At 58.6% G+C, this 13,556-nt stretch overlaps 2 protein-coding genes across 2 annotated transcripts in view; one reads left to right on the top strand and one right to left on the bottom strand.

Moving 5' to 3' along the window:
* LOC309600793 (olfactory receptor 14C36-like) overlaps positions 1–13,556 on the bottom strand; it is a gene marked incomplete at both ends in the record, with an annotated part of 247,700 nt that overhangs the window by 155,297 nt on the left and 78,847 nt on the right. The window lies entirely within an intron of this gene.
* The window catches only part of LOC309600776 (scavenger receptor cysteine-rich domain-containing protein SCART1-like), a gene marked incomplete at both ends in the record, with an annotated part of 35,039 nt that overhangs the window by 19,502 nt on the left and 1,981 nt on the right, over positions 1–13,556 (top strand). The window lies entirely within an intron of this gene.

Raw genomic sequence — 13,556 nt, 5'->3', positions numbered from 1 at the left:
CACATAACATTAAAGGTGCTCCTCAGGATGATGCCATCTGCTGATTTAATGGTATCTAAAAGGACGTGCTCATGGTTTTGTAGCAGTAGCGTATTGAAAAAGTAAACTGTCACGAGGTTGCTGGTTTGACAAAGAGATGGACAGGAGACTTTACAGGGCTGGTCTAAACTGGAGCTAATCTCTCTCCGCCTCCTCCGAGCAGGGCTGAGAGCGCTTCTGGGAGTTTCTCTGTTTTTCCTGCAGTCCCTTCTGTGAGGCAGTGGACTTTGGACCACATTTATTTCCCAAACAAAGTTTTAGCAAGGTTGTTCTCCTCAGGCTTTGACCTGCCTACAGGATACCTGCAAAAGGTATGCCACTGTTTTAGAGAGAGAAAGGGGAGAAAAAGAAAAGTGATTGTGCTACTTCTTCTTTGGTGGAAACACTTGGTTTATCTGTCCATCTTGCCTAGCTATACAGGGTGGGAGCCTAAGCTATGAACCCAGCTCTCCCCTCTCCCATTTGGAGATGCACCTTCCCCTGCCCCACTGTAGGAAACCCAGGGATGGAGGCAAGGAGGGAGAGAGAGAGAGACCGACAGAGGCAGGCACGAAAGGGGAGGAGAAGGGATGGTTGGGTTAGAAGGAGAGGGGAGAGACCGCTCTGCAGCACTGGCAGGCATGTGCGTGGGGACAGACGGACACTGGGGGCCTTGTTTTCCCCATGGACACGTCTTGCTTCCCGTCTCCCAGTACCCTCCAGTTCCCTTAGTACCTGCGGAGGGTGGGGGGAAGGACAGGACTCAGCAGGGGGTCTCTGTCCTGCTGTACTGCTTTTGGCTGTGATAGAGTTCACCACAGATTTGACCAGAGTGTAGTAGAGGGAACTTATAATTGTGATAGCTGTTGAACAGTTGCTGGTTATGCTATTGACTTCTCTCTCCCCAACATTAGTTTATCTGATCTGTGCCATGCTCCCTTTTTTGTTGAACATGTTAAAGGCTGGCTTTGGCTTTTGCTGTTTGCTGTGCTCTGTAGCGCTTGGTGGTGCTTTCTCTGGCAGGTATATTATAAAAGTAGTGGCCTTGAGCTTAATCTGGTCTTTGAGCTCTGCACTGATGCCACTACTCCACTTTGGGAACCATCTCATGGGGACAATCAACAATTACACTTTTCACCTTTTCTCCTCCGAGAGCTTTTTGATGGAGGAAACACAGAATGGCACCTTCACCACCTTGCCCTGCGTGGCAGATGCTTTCTCCCTCGTTACAACAACTCTTCGGTATCTTGGACATCCTTGGGGAACCAAAATACTCCTATTGGTACTTCTCAAGACTAGTTTTTCAGCTTTCTCTAAAGTTAACCACTATTTTGGAGCAACACTCAGGCCCTGAGGCAGTGTGGTTACAGGTTGCAAGGCATGTTGGAGAATATGGGCAGGTACCTAGAAGGGTTGTCACCTTTGACGGTCTGGGACTTCAGCCCAAACAAGTGCAGGATCCTGATGAAGTGCCAGAATGTTTGAAAAAAGGGTGCCCTGACCTTGGCTATGCCAAAGAGACACCGCTTGTCGCACTGTGCTGGGGCCTGTCCTCCGCCTACTGAGCACAATTTAGCTGGTTTGGGCCAGGGGTGCTGTGAGGGACTAAATTATTATTATTATTATTATTATTATTATTATTATTATTATTATTATTATCATTATTATTATTATTACTGCTACTACTATTCCTATTTTTATTTCAATTATTAAACTGTTCTTATCTCAACCCACGAGATTTCTCACTTTCACCCTTCCAAGTCTCTGTCCCATCCCACTGGGGCGGGGGGAGTGAGCGAGCAGCTGTGTGGGGCTTAGTTGCTGGCTGGGGTTAAACCATGACACAGGTAAATGCTGCCTTGATGTCCTTCTTCCAAAGTCCCCTCAGAAATGTCCCGGGGGTGATCTGGAGCTGTGAGCAGCCCTCACCCATGCAGCAGCCTCTCGACAGCAGAAGGACCCTGCCCTGCCCTGCTGGGGGTCGCCCCTTCCACCCACAGCTTCTCCCCGCAGTGCCGTGGGGAGCTCCCCGGGCAGGACGAGTGCTGACCCTGGAGGGTGGCAGAGTCCCTGCCCCAGCACACAGCCCCCTGGGGACATAGGGACCCTGCTTGGAAGGACAGCTCTGGGCACCCCTTCACACCCCTGCAGCCATCCCCAGGAGAAGGCAGCCATTGTGCCCTGTTCCTCTGATGGTGAAACCGGGAATCCCTGCTCTGGAGCATGTCCTTCTCCTCTACGCTAGAGAAACTGTGAGAGTCCTCCGGAAAGATCCTACAGGCTGTGGGATGTCTGAGTTTTAGGAGAACCCTCCAGGATACTCATCCACATTGTCCTGCAGCCAGAGACTTTCTGTGCAGAGGGCTGTGAAGATTTCTCCCCCAGTGAGTCCTCAGCATCCCCCCACTCAAGGCTGCCTTTAACCTTTCTCTGCATCACACAGAGGCAACACAGGTTCCTCCTCCACACAAAAATCCTCCCAGAAGATCCCACAGGCTGTGGGATGTACCTGCTTTACGAGATCCCTCCAGGAACCACAGATGCTTTTCCCTGCAGCCAGAGACTTTCAGTGCAGAGGGCTGTGAAGATTTCTCCCACAGTCAGCTCTCTGCATCCTCTCACCCCACACAAACTTTAATGTCTTTCTGCCCCACTCCTCTCCCTTTGGTGCCTGCAGGCAGTGCCCTCAGCCCTGCTGCCCTTTGCAGAGGAGCTGCTCCTGGGCAGAGCTGTCTCTCTGCAGTGCTGCCCTCTTGCCAGCAGCTCCCTCCATCCCAGGAGCCCAGCCCAGCTCAGCAGCACAGGAGCAGCCCAAGGCACCACTTTCTCTGCCCCCTCTGGGCTCCCTCCAGGTGTCCCTGGGGCTCCAGGGGAACCTGCTGTGAAACAGCCTGAAGGAATCATCGATGTTCCCTCCCTTATCTGGGGAGAGACACTTACCCCCAGCAGTGGAGTTTCTCCTGTCAGGAGAAAGATTTGGGCATGAAAATCACGTTGTCTTTTCCCATCATTAGACAGGACACCCAGAGAGGGACAGGGAATGATCTCCTTTACCCCTGCTGAGGGAAGGGGTTCAGCTGAGTCAGTCGAGGCATCTCCTTCTGGGTTTGTAGTCCTTGGGCTAGAAGGGGACTAAGCTTTATCCCATGCCTGCCACAACCCCACAGGTGGTGGGTTTCTTCTTGCCTCAGTTCATACATGTGCACAAAATAGGCTCCTGCATGTGAGTTCCTTGTCTCAGCTCCCATGCTCATTACTGGGGGTGGAGGCCAGGAGGGAGTTGTTCACACACAAACACCTGGTGACATTGGAGGTGCCAGAGGTGGTCAGGCAAAAATGCCAGGAGGCCTGCATGGAGGAACAAGGACCTCCTGGCCAAACTCAGACATGAAAAGGAGCATAGAGAGGGTGGAAGCAGGGACAGGTAACCTGGGAGGGATACAGAGAGACTGTCCAAGCATGCAGAGACGCAGTCTGGAAAACCAAAGCCCAAGTAGAATTGAATCTCATGAAGGATGTTAATGGCAACAGGAAGGGTTTCTGTACTGACAGAGCTGACAAAAGCTATGGCAAAAGCTCTGAAAACAGTGGGTCCATTGCTGAAGGAGGCAGGGGAGCTACTGACACAGGAGATGGGAAAGGCCATGGTACTGAATGCCTTATTCACCTCCTCCTTTACTGGCAAGACAGGCCTTCAGCAATCCCAGTCCCAGAGACCAGTGGGGAAAGTCAGGAGCCAGCAGCCATACCCCTGGTGCAAGAGGATCAGGTCAGGGAATACGTAAGCAAACTGGACATACCAAAGTCTCTGGGCCCTGATGGGATGCAGCCATGAGAGCTGAGGGAGCTGGCAGATGTCATTGCGAGGCCACTCTCAATAATCTTCTACCAATCACCAAAACTGGGGGAAGTGCCCGAAGAGTGGAGGAAATCAAATGTCAGTCCTATCTTCAAGAAGAGCAAGAAGGACGACCCAGGGAACTAGAGGCCAGTCAGCCTCACCTCTCTCCCTGGCAAGGTGATAGAGCAGCGAATCCTGGAAACTGTATTTCCAGGCACATTGTACTGGCTTTGGCTGGGATGGAGATAATTTTCTTCATAGCAGCCCGTATGGTGCTATGTGTGGGATTTGTGACCAAAACAGTGTTGACAACACCCCAATGTTGTAGCTAGTGCTGAACTGGGTTTGCACAGCATCAAGGCCTTCTCTGCTTCTGTCTCTTCCTCCCCGGCGAGTAAACTGTATTTGTGGATGAGGGAAGAGCAGGGGACGTCATTTAGCAAGGCAAAGCTTTACACTGTGTCGTGGTGTCCAGGTGCAGGTTTTGGTAGCGGGGGGGCTGCAGGGGTGGTCTCTGTGAGAAGAGACCAGGGGCTGCCTCCATGCCAGGCAGAGCTGCTTCCAGCTGGCTCCAAACAGACCCATCGCTGGCCAAAGCTGAGCCCATCAACAAGGATGGTGGAACCTCTGTAAAAATGTATTTAAGAAAGGTCACAACCGCCAAAGTGGGAGAGGAGTGAGGGAAACAATAGTGGGAGAAACAGCCCTGCAGGCACCAAGGTTGGTGAAGAAGGAGGTGCTTCAGGCACCAGAGCAGGTTCCCTGCAGCCCATGGCAGAGAGCACGGTGGAGAAGGTAAGCCCTGCAGTCTGTGGAGGACCCAGCACTGGAGACGTAGGATATTTCCTGCAAGAATGGTGGCTTGAGGAGAGCCCATGCTGGAGCAAGTTTGTCTGAAAGGACTGTAGCCCACAAGACGGACCCCACGGGAAAAGTGTGAGAAGGCAGGAGCAGCAGAGAGGAACTGTTCTGGACTGACCACAGCCTCCATTGCCCATCCCCCTGCACTGCTCAGGGCTAGAAGAGTTGGGAACAAAGGGGTGAAGCTGAACTGGGGAAAACAGGGTGGTGGGAGGGAGGCCTTCCATGGGGAAGGAGATAAGGTCTTCCACCAGCCCCACGCTTCTTCCACCCTCAGCCTTTGCAGCTGCCCATGCCTGGCCTGCCCACTTACCTTTGCCACTGTCACGTTCGTACAAGGCCCAGACACATCTTGGCACAGCCAGTGCGAGCTGGCCTCCACCAAACCTGGAGCCCACGGGGCCTTGGAGGCAGGGAGGGGCCAGGTCCCCTCTGCCGGAGGCTGGGCACAGCTTTTCCCTGGGAACCTCCCTGAGGAGCCTCCTCCTGTGTGTCAGCCTGGGGCCTGGCACCGCTGCCACAGGGACAAGGGCTGGGGGCGCAAGGCAGGGCTGAAGTAGCTCAGCTGGGAGAGCGTTAGACTGAAGAGCTAAAGGTCCCTGGTTCAACCCCGGGCTTCAGCAGTCGTTTTCTCCCTTACATGTTTGCAAAGCCCATCTGCCTTCTTCCAGCCTGCCCCAGCCCTGCTTGCTCCTTCACCTCTTGCCAGAGCACCATCCCGGCTCTGTAGCTGTCGATCTGTGGCTTAGAAGGAGCCTTCCTCCAGCACCAACAGTCCCCAGCCCCTCCTGGGGCAGGAGTCTCCCTTCAGTGCTCCTCCGGGGTGGTCTCCAGCTGTCCCTCCTTCCCTGCTCCACAGGGATCGAGATCTCTCCTCTGCGGGGTCTCTGCAAAGCCCCTGTCTCTCTCCTCTTTGTCATTCTCAGTGGTGCACAGACTGGTCCCATCCTCACACACCTCCTTCACCTGGACCCCATTTCCCAGACCAGAGGTCACCATCACCACAGTCCCAGGGAGACATACGCCCTGGAGCTGAGTCCTGAATGGCAGCATCCTCCCTCCGGAGCTCTGTCCCAGTAAGACCTCTGATGTGCCCAGGACAGCTGACAAAGCCGTGCTGAGGATCATTCAGCTGGTCATCTCCAGCTGTCCAGCACCTCCACAGGAGTTTGGCTTTTTTCGTAACTGAGCACAAACAAGAGGAATGGGAGAGGGAGAGACTGTCTGTCCAAGCAAGGTTACTGTCTGGCCAGCTTTGAGCATGAACCTGAAAGTGCTTGGCTGCAGGGTCAGAGCCTGCAGGACTCTCACTGCTCCCAAAGAGTCCTTCTAGGTTGTTCCTGAGCAAGAATAGGAGAGTCACTGATAAGGATGGGCCCTGGGGCCCTGTGTGCAAAGCAGACTGGATGAGCAGCCCAGCCCCTTAACTCCTCCACTCAACCCCTCCAGAAGTTCATGGTGACTGAGGTCTGGTTTTGATTCCCCCAAACCCTCTCTGCCAGGCAGGGGCTCAGTGGGGAAAACATCTATGGCACTGGGCAACACAATTGCCCCAGCTGTAGCACCACGAGGACACCATCCTTGCGTGTGGCCAAACCGTCAGCCTTTCAGCTGACCCACCCTGCCACAGAGACCCTTAGCCCCAGGGAGACGGAAGCTTGCCCTTCCCCCCACCTCCAGGGATGCTGGGGGGCAGAGGGGTGCAGGGGGAGGCCCAGTGCCTGGATGGGGGGCTGTGAGCTTTCTGCTCCTCTGTCCCCTCCACCGCATGCCCTGGGCTGCCATCAGAGCCTGGGGGCACCTCAGCCCAGGGAGAGCATTTCCCTCAGCCTGTTGCTCTGCTCCTGCTCTGGAGTTGGGGACAGATGTGACACAGAGGGCTGTAGCCCTGGGGGGCAGGGGAGGCTCAAGGGAAGGGCTTTGCTCCTCTCCATCAAAACACCCCAGGGTGGGCCAGAGCGTGGGAGCAGCGCCTGCAGCAAGAGCCTTCTTCTGCCCCATTGCCCTGCAGAGACGTGCAGGGGCAGTGCTCTGTAGTACAGCCCTGTGCCAGGATCAGGCCCCAGCGGAGAGGCAGTCCGGACTTCCCCCATCTCAGGAGGGTTCAAATGCTCTTTTCTGCACACCTGAGCAGAGAGAGCCCGTTTCATGGCATTCTGGGGCCTGAACCATCTGGCCCTGCAGGCTGGGTCTGTGCTCTGGAGCAATGCAGGATCATCCCTGTGCCCCAGATCTGGGCTTGCTCCTGCAGCTCCTGAGGACCTACCCAAGGGCATAACAGTGAGACCCCAACCCTCTGCACTGCTTTCCCTCACGCTGGGCAGAGCAAGGCTGTGGGACATCCACGGGAGAGCAGTGTTTCCAGGGCGAGATCCCTAAGGGGATGGTGACACGCAAGGGCACTGCAAACACAGCCCCATCCCATGGGAAACCCCCAGCAGGGCAGGCTCCAGCCCTGCATCTCCACAGGGAGAGATGGGCCCAGGGCTGGGGATGGAGGGGCGGGCTTGGGACTGGGGGCTGCCAGCAGGAAAGCTCCAGGGACCAGGGCAGAGGGGTGTGTGAGCCTGGGCTCCCCCTGGGCCCAACAGGGTCACCCCAGGGGTGGAGGAGCTCCCAGCAGGGAATGGGGCAACACTGCTGTGGGAGAGGAAAGAGCAACTGGGGAACCCCGAGGTGAAGAGATGGGCACTCCTGGGACCTTGGAGAGAGACATTTTGGCTGGAAACTGTGGCTGGCAGGATGGAAATGTCTCTGTCAGCAGGAATATTCCCCAGGGACCAGGGGCTCTTGCAGCCCCACAATCTGACCCTGAGACTGCTGTCCATGAGACGTGCCCCTTGCCCACCACCACGTCTTTGTGCTCCGCTCCTCCCGATCAGCCTCAGGGAGACACCCCGACATCGGTCCAGGCAAGCACCAGCTGTGGCTCAAACCCCTAAAGGCTTTTAATAAGAACAAATAGGGAGGCATGGTGCAAAAACAGGGGAACAAACATAGAGGAAATGCCCAGCTGTTTCTGCTGCCTGTGGGAAAAGGGAGACGGTTCCCTGGTGCTCATGGCTCTCCCAGCTGCCCAGACCTCTCCTCACTCCTGGCTGCACCCAGCTGCATGACAGGGACGGGCTCTCCTGGCGCAGGGCTCAGGGACTGTTGTGCACTGAGCTCTGGTGGCACAGGCTGTGTGTCCTCAGAGGGATGTGCCAGAGGCACCTCTTCAGCATCGTCATAGCCTGTGCTCTCTGGGGACAGGGCCCAGGCATCTCCCTCAGCTCCAGGGGCCCCAGCACGTCTCTGGGAGCACAGCTTTGCCCCTGCAAGCACCAAGGCAGCCATTGCACGTTCACCCCATGGGGTCCCCCTCCTGCTCTGTACATCACCTTCCTCCCTTCTCCTCACCAGTCCGGAGATGTTCAGCTCCCTTTCCCACCCCTGGAACCCAAGGAAAACTCCTGGTGCACGTTCCCCCATCGTAGGAGGTTTGGCTCTCAGTGCAGCAATGACTGATCCAGCACCAGGGATGGTAGCCCAGGATCCAGCAGTGCTCTCTTTCCCTCTCACCTCCAGGTGCATCCCTGGGTCCTGCTGCCTCCTCTCGTGCCCTGGCCATTTCCCAGTCTCCCTGCCCAGGGGCACGATCCTCCCCAGGCTCAGAAACCTCCCTGGCATCATCATAGCCATCCGCTGGGTCACCTCCGGGCAGGACAGGGACGTCTGAAAGGAGAGGGGAGCTGGTGACAGGGAGAAGATACATTTGCAGAGAAGAGGATGGGAGGATGCACAGGGACATGGGACTCAGACACCAGTGTTGGCAGCACCACAGGAGACACCCCCCATGTCCTCCCCAGCTCCGACGGTGACACTGCTGTTCTTCACATGTCTGCAGGGAGGAGAGATCCACTCCTTCCCGCACCCTATTACCTGCTGCTGATCCTGGACCATCCTCCTCCTTGCTGTCCCCAGGGTAGGGCTGCACCTTGGTCAGGGACCCCTCTGAAAAGGAGCCTGGAGAGAGGTGCAGCGGCTGTTAGGGGAGTGCGCTCTGCTGACCAGGCTTGTGGTCAGTGCTGCTGGGGACGGGGGACCCCCAGAGGCAGGGCTGAGTGGGGAGAAGGGCTCAGGACTCACCCTGCTCCCCCAGGACAAACCCTGTCTCAAAGGGGCTCCCAGAGCTGCCCTGGGACAGCCCCTTCCCTCCCCCCTCAGGTGTCCCATAGGGGTGCAGGGACAGGCAGAGAGGGGCTCTCCCCAGCTGGGACGGGAAGAACTGGTGGGGAGGAAGCTCCTCTCTTGGGCCCAGGACCTGGCTGCTCTCCCCACAGCCCCCACAGCCCCAGCACTGCAGGGATCATGGGCCAGGGGACTGCAGGGGGTCAGCCATGGGTGGGGGGTGAGGGGGAAGGGCCTGGCAGATGTGCCCCCCGGGAGGAACCCACACCCACCTGAGCCACTGAACCTTGCCTGCTTCTCCCACGCCGGGCTGTAACAGATCTCCTCATACACGGCCTCAGGGAAGGGGTCCCAAACTCTCCCAGAGCCTGTGGACAGCAGCAGGGCTGGCCCAGGGACAGGCAGAGACGGGACAGGATCCCACTCTGCTCCCCCAGCTTTGGTCCTATCGGCCAGCAGACGGCCATCGCCAGAGCACAGTCCCACTACCCGAGCCCAGCTCTGCCATTTCTGTCCTTGCCCCATCCCTACCTCCCCCCATGTCTGGACCCTCTCTGCCCCTTGCTGCTGGTGGCCCATGGTCAGGCAGTCAAGGAGGCGGTACATGGGAATGAAGGCAGCACACACCCTTATCCCCCCAGCTCTGCCTGTGCCACTCACTCACACCTCACAGCACCCCTGGCCTTGCCAGGAGGCATCTTTCCCCGCGACCCACCTCCGTGCCCAGCCCTGGCGCTTCGCACTTGCCCAGCCAGGAGGGCCAGGACAAGGCAGAGAAGGGCCCCCAGGATGATGCAGATGATGACAGGCAATGAGACTCTCCCGCTGGAGGACGGATGGCCCCGGGTGGGATCTGCGTGGCAGGAGAACAAAAAGGGCAGCCCCAGGCCTGGGAGAGGTGGGGGGCTGGGACACCCCAGTCCTGACCCCCATTACACCAGGGGTAGACAACCCCAGGAGTGAGTCATGAGGAAGCTCCCACCCTGATGGGGAAATGCCAACCCCCGCACCCCACTGCTATCTCAGTGCCTCCTCCTAGGAGTTTCAGATCCCAGCAAGGAGCCCCTTCCCTCCCGCCATGGGTCACAGCTGGCCATGAGAAGAACCAGCGCTGGCGGTGAGGACAGGTTACCCACTCAGGGGGTTGCAGCTGCTGTCGTGGGTGCAGCTGTAGAAGAGAAGAAGGAGAGCTGGGCTGAGAGGGTGGGTGTTCAAAGTCTCCTCTCTGACATGCTGTGTGTGCGGGTGTGCACATGTATCCCTGGCACATCCCACCCAAATTGCCCCTCCTGCAAAACTGGTCAGGGTGGCCAGGACAGGGCCCAGGGCCCTGCTCTGGGTATTGGGCAGGGTGGCGCAGGCAGCCCAGGAGATGCGCTTGGGGGTGCAGGGCCCTGCAGGCAGAAGCCACAGCACATCCAGCCCCACAGAGGCTGCTGCCCACTTGGCACCAGGCTCCCATAGCAAACGACCCCCACGTCCTCTGCAATCCCTGCTGCCAGCGCGCTCATGGGCAGGGAGGTGTTGCAGAGGGTCAGGTTGGCCTCGTGCCCTGCGCACCGGACCCCTCGCAGCCCCATGGGACCCATCCCTCTCTGAGGCTTCGGGGGGTTGTAGGCTGTCTCTGCCTCTCCGCACCGCAGCTGCCGGCACACCACGCTGGCCTCCTGCATGTCCCACTGCTCATCCAGGACTCGGCCCCACGTCCCGCGCTGCAAGATCTCCACTCGCCTGTCGCACCGGCTCCCTCCACCCATCAGCCACAGGGATGTGGAGCTGCCTGGGCCTGGGGAGAGCAGCCATGCCCCAGCCCTCAGCAGCACCAGACAGCCCACAAACCTGCAGCACCTCTCCAGGCTCTCCAACCCTCACAACACCCTGCAGCTCACCCGCCTGCCCCCAGCCCTCTGCGGTCAGCTTCAGGAGCAGCTTTCCACAGGCTTGCTTCCCCAGTCCCTGAGCCTTCCTGAGCAAGACCCTCTCTTTGCTCTTGGTGGGGCAGAGCCACCCAACACGTCCCTGCTGAGGCAGATGGGGCAGCTCCTGTAGGAGGGAGCAGCAGCCGGTGGTGGCCTGGGGTCAGGCAGCCCCAGGACAAGCCTTGCCTCACCTCAGCGCTGGCATTGGCACTGCTGAGCCATGGGGCAGAGCACACACACCTCTGCCCCTCTGCATCCCTGGGGATCTGGGCCTGGGAGCCTGTGTCCCTGGCAGGGAGCAGAGCAAGGGGGGCCTTTCCGATCACACAGAACAAGTATGGAACTTGTGCTGACCAGAAGCGAGGGCAAAGCTCAGCCCTGCTCTGCAGCTCACACCCCTTGTGGGTGGGGGATTGGGCTCTCTGGGGCTGGGACATGGCTGTCTGCAGCCAGAGGGATGGAGCTGAGCCCCACAGCCCTGTTCTGGGTCTGTCCTGCAGCAGGAGAGCAGAGGACTGCTGGCCCGGTGGTGGCCCCAAGGCCTGAGCCGCTGCCCTGGGGGCAGTAGAGATGCCTGACCCTGGTCAGTCCTCAGCTCTCCCACATCAGGGTGGACAGTCTGAGCAGCTAAAGCTCTCCAGAGCATTCCTGGTGAAGCTAGGGTTTCTCGAGGGAGAAATTCACCCTGGTGCTGCCATGAGGTCCTCTGCTTTGGGTGGCCATGCAACACCCAAGGGACAAATGGAGTTAACACAGCGTTGTCCGAGCACTCACCTGAGCAAATGACAGCAGCTTCGTTCTCATGGGAGCACGGTGAGGCCCCCAGGGCGGTCACTGGGCACTGTCCCAGGTGGGCTTCAGTCCCATCACAGTGGAATGAGTCTCTCCAGACAGGTCCCGTGCCTCTCCCAAAATGCCCTCCTCTGGGAATGGACTCAGCAAACCCGCAGTCGAGGTGACGAGAGAGAACGTGGGCGTCCGAGAGATCCCAGCGGGAGGCACAGAGGGTGCCCCAGGTCCCCAGCACATAGACCTCCACCCTCCCCTCGCACGCCGTCCTGCCGTTCACCAGCCTGAACCCTGTGTACTCTGGGGACAGAGAAGGATGAGACAGGGCAGACTTGTGCTCTCGCTTCCTCAGGAGATGAAGGAGATGCGAAATGGAAGAGTGCCTCATTTTCTCCTCCTTCTGCATGATTTTAGAGCTGCAGACAACCACATCACCCCTCCAGCCCTCACACCCAGCACAGCATGGCACTGTCCCGGCCTTGCTCCCCTTGGCCCCAGCACACCCCCAGATATGGAACACCCCACCCTCAGTCCTTACGGGTACAGGTGACACCAGCAGCGTTCGTGTGGGTGCAGGGCTGGTCTCTGCGGGATCCCCTGGGGCAGAACATGAGGAAGGATTCATTCCCCACACACTGCAGCTCTCTGTCCCACATGGCACCGACACCTTCTCCAAAGTCAGCTGCCCTGGGCACAGACAGGGCTGCGCCACAATGCAAGTCCCCGCAGACCACGTCGGCAGCTTTGGGACCAAAGTCTGAGTCACAGACAGTTTTCCACTGGTTCCCATCGTGGATCTCCACGCGTCCTGAGCAAGGGCTCTCCCCTCCGACCAGCCGGACAAATCCTGGAGCAATCAAAGTCCCTGGAGAGTTCCCAGAGCCCTCTGGCAGTTACATGCCCACGTCCCACCTGGTCTGCAAGGTGGCCACAGGCACAGAGCCCCACGACCCTCCCAGCAGCTCCCAGGGGCTGCTGATGGCACAAACACACCAGGGACACCCTGCCGCTCCTCAGCCATCAGCACAGCACTTGTGGCCTTGCTTCTCTCCCAAACCCCCAGCCGCAGGCACTGCTCGGACAAACTGCTGCCATTTTGGAGACCCTGGGCTTCCTGGCAGCACTGCAAGCACTTGGGGCCCAGGGAGACTGGCCAAGGCACTGTTGGCTGCTGCAGCCTGATCTGCCCACTGAGCTCAGGGCCTGGCTGAGGAACCCCTGGAATTCCCAGTAACACACCCTTCTCTCAGGGAGGTCTCAGGCTGTTGCGGCGCTGCTGTTAGATGGGCCATTTCACGGGGTACAGCTATGGCACAGCTCTATGTACAGTCAGTGTCTGTGCCAGCCCCCCACTCTGGCACCTGCCCAGGGAGGGGGTCCTCAGCCAGGGCCAGAGTGCACTGCCAGTCACGCACATCCCCATCAACGGCCAGGCAGAGGGCAGGAGAGCGGGCAGAGGGGCAGCCCTGGGCTGACACGAGCTCCCGCTGCAAGGACAGGCACCGAGCACAGTGCAAGTGCTGGCAAAGCCCCTGTGGCACAGGGCAGCTGGGGCTGGGGTAGGCAGGAGAGGCTGGGCAGGGGGTCACCACTGACAGCACGGGGCCATGTCCACATGGGGTGGCTCTCACGGGGTGACCCTGAGAGAGGAATGGGGTGCCATGTGCCCCACCCTGCTCCTCTGCTCAAGGCCAGCGCTTTCGCCCTCTGAGCAGCCCCTTTGCTTAGGCTGAGGGACTCATGCTTGCCAGGAGGCACAACCCAAAAGTCCCTGGCCACTCTGTGCCCTTCCCTGGGGCTGTGGGTGGCCGCATGAGCCACTCTCGGTTCCTCTGGCATGGGGGGACCTGGCCCCTGGCAATGCCAGACAGGTCCTGCCTGAATGGGAGGAGAAAGATGGGCACCTACGGACACCAAGGGGCAGGGAGGGGGTTTCACCTGAGCCCCAGGCACCAATG

The sequence above is a fragment of the Platalea leucorodia genome, assembly GCF_965183815.1.
Source record: "Platalea leucorodia genome assembly, chromosome: 25".
Classification (NCBI taxonomy): Eukaryota; Metazoa; Chordata; class Aves; order Pelecaniformes; family Threskiornithidae; genus Platalea; species Platalea leucorodia.
Note: the sequence above shows the minus strand (reverse complement) of the source record. Positions and strands in the feature narration are given on the sequence as shown.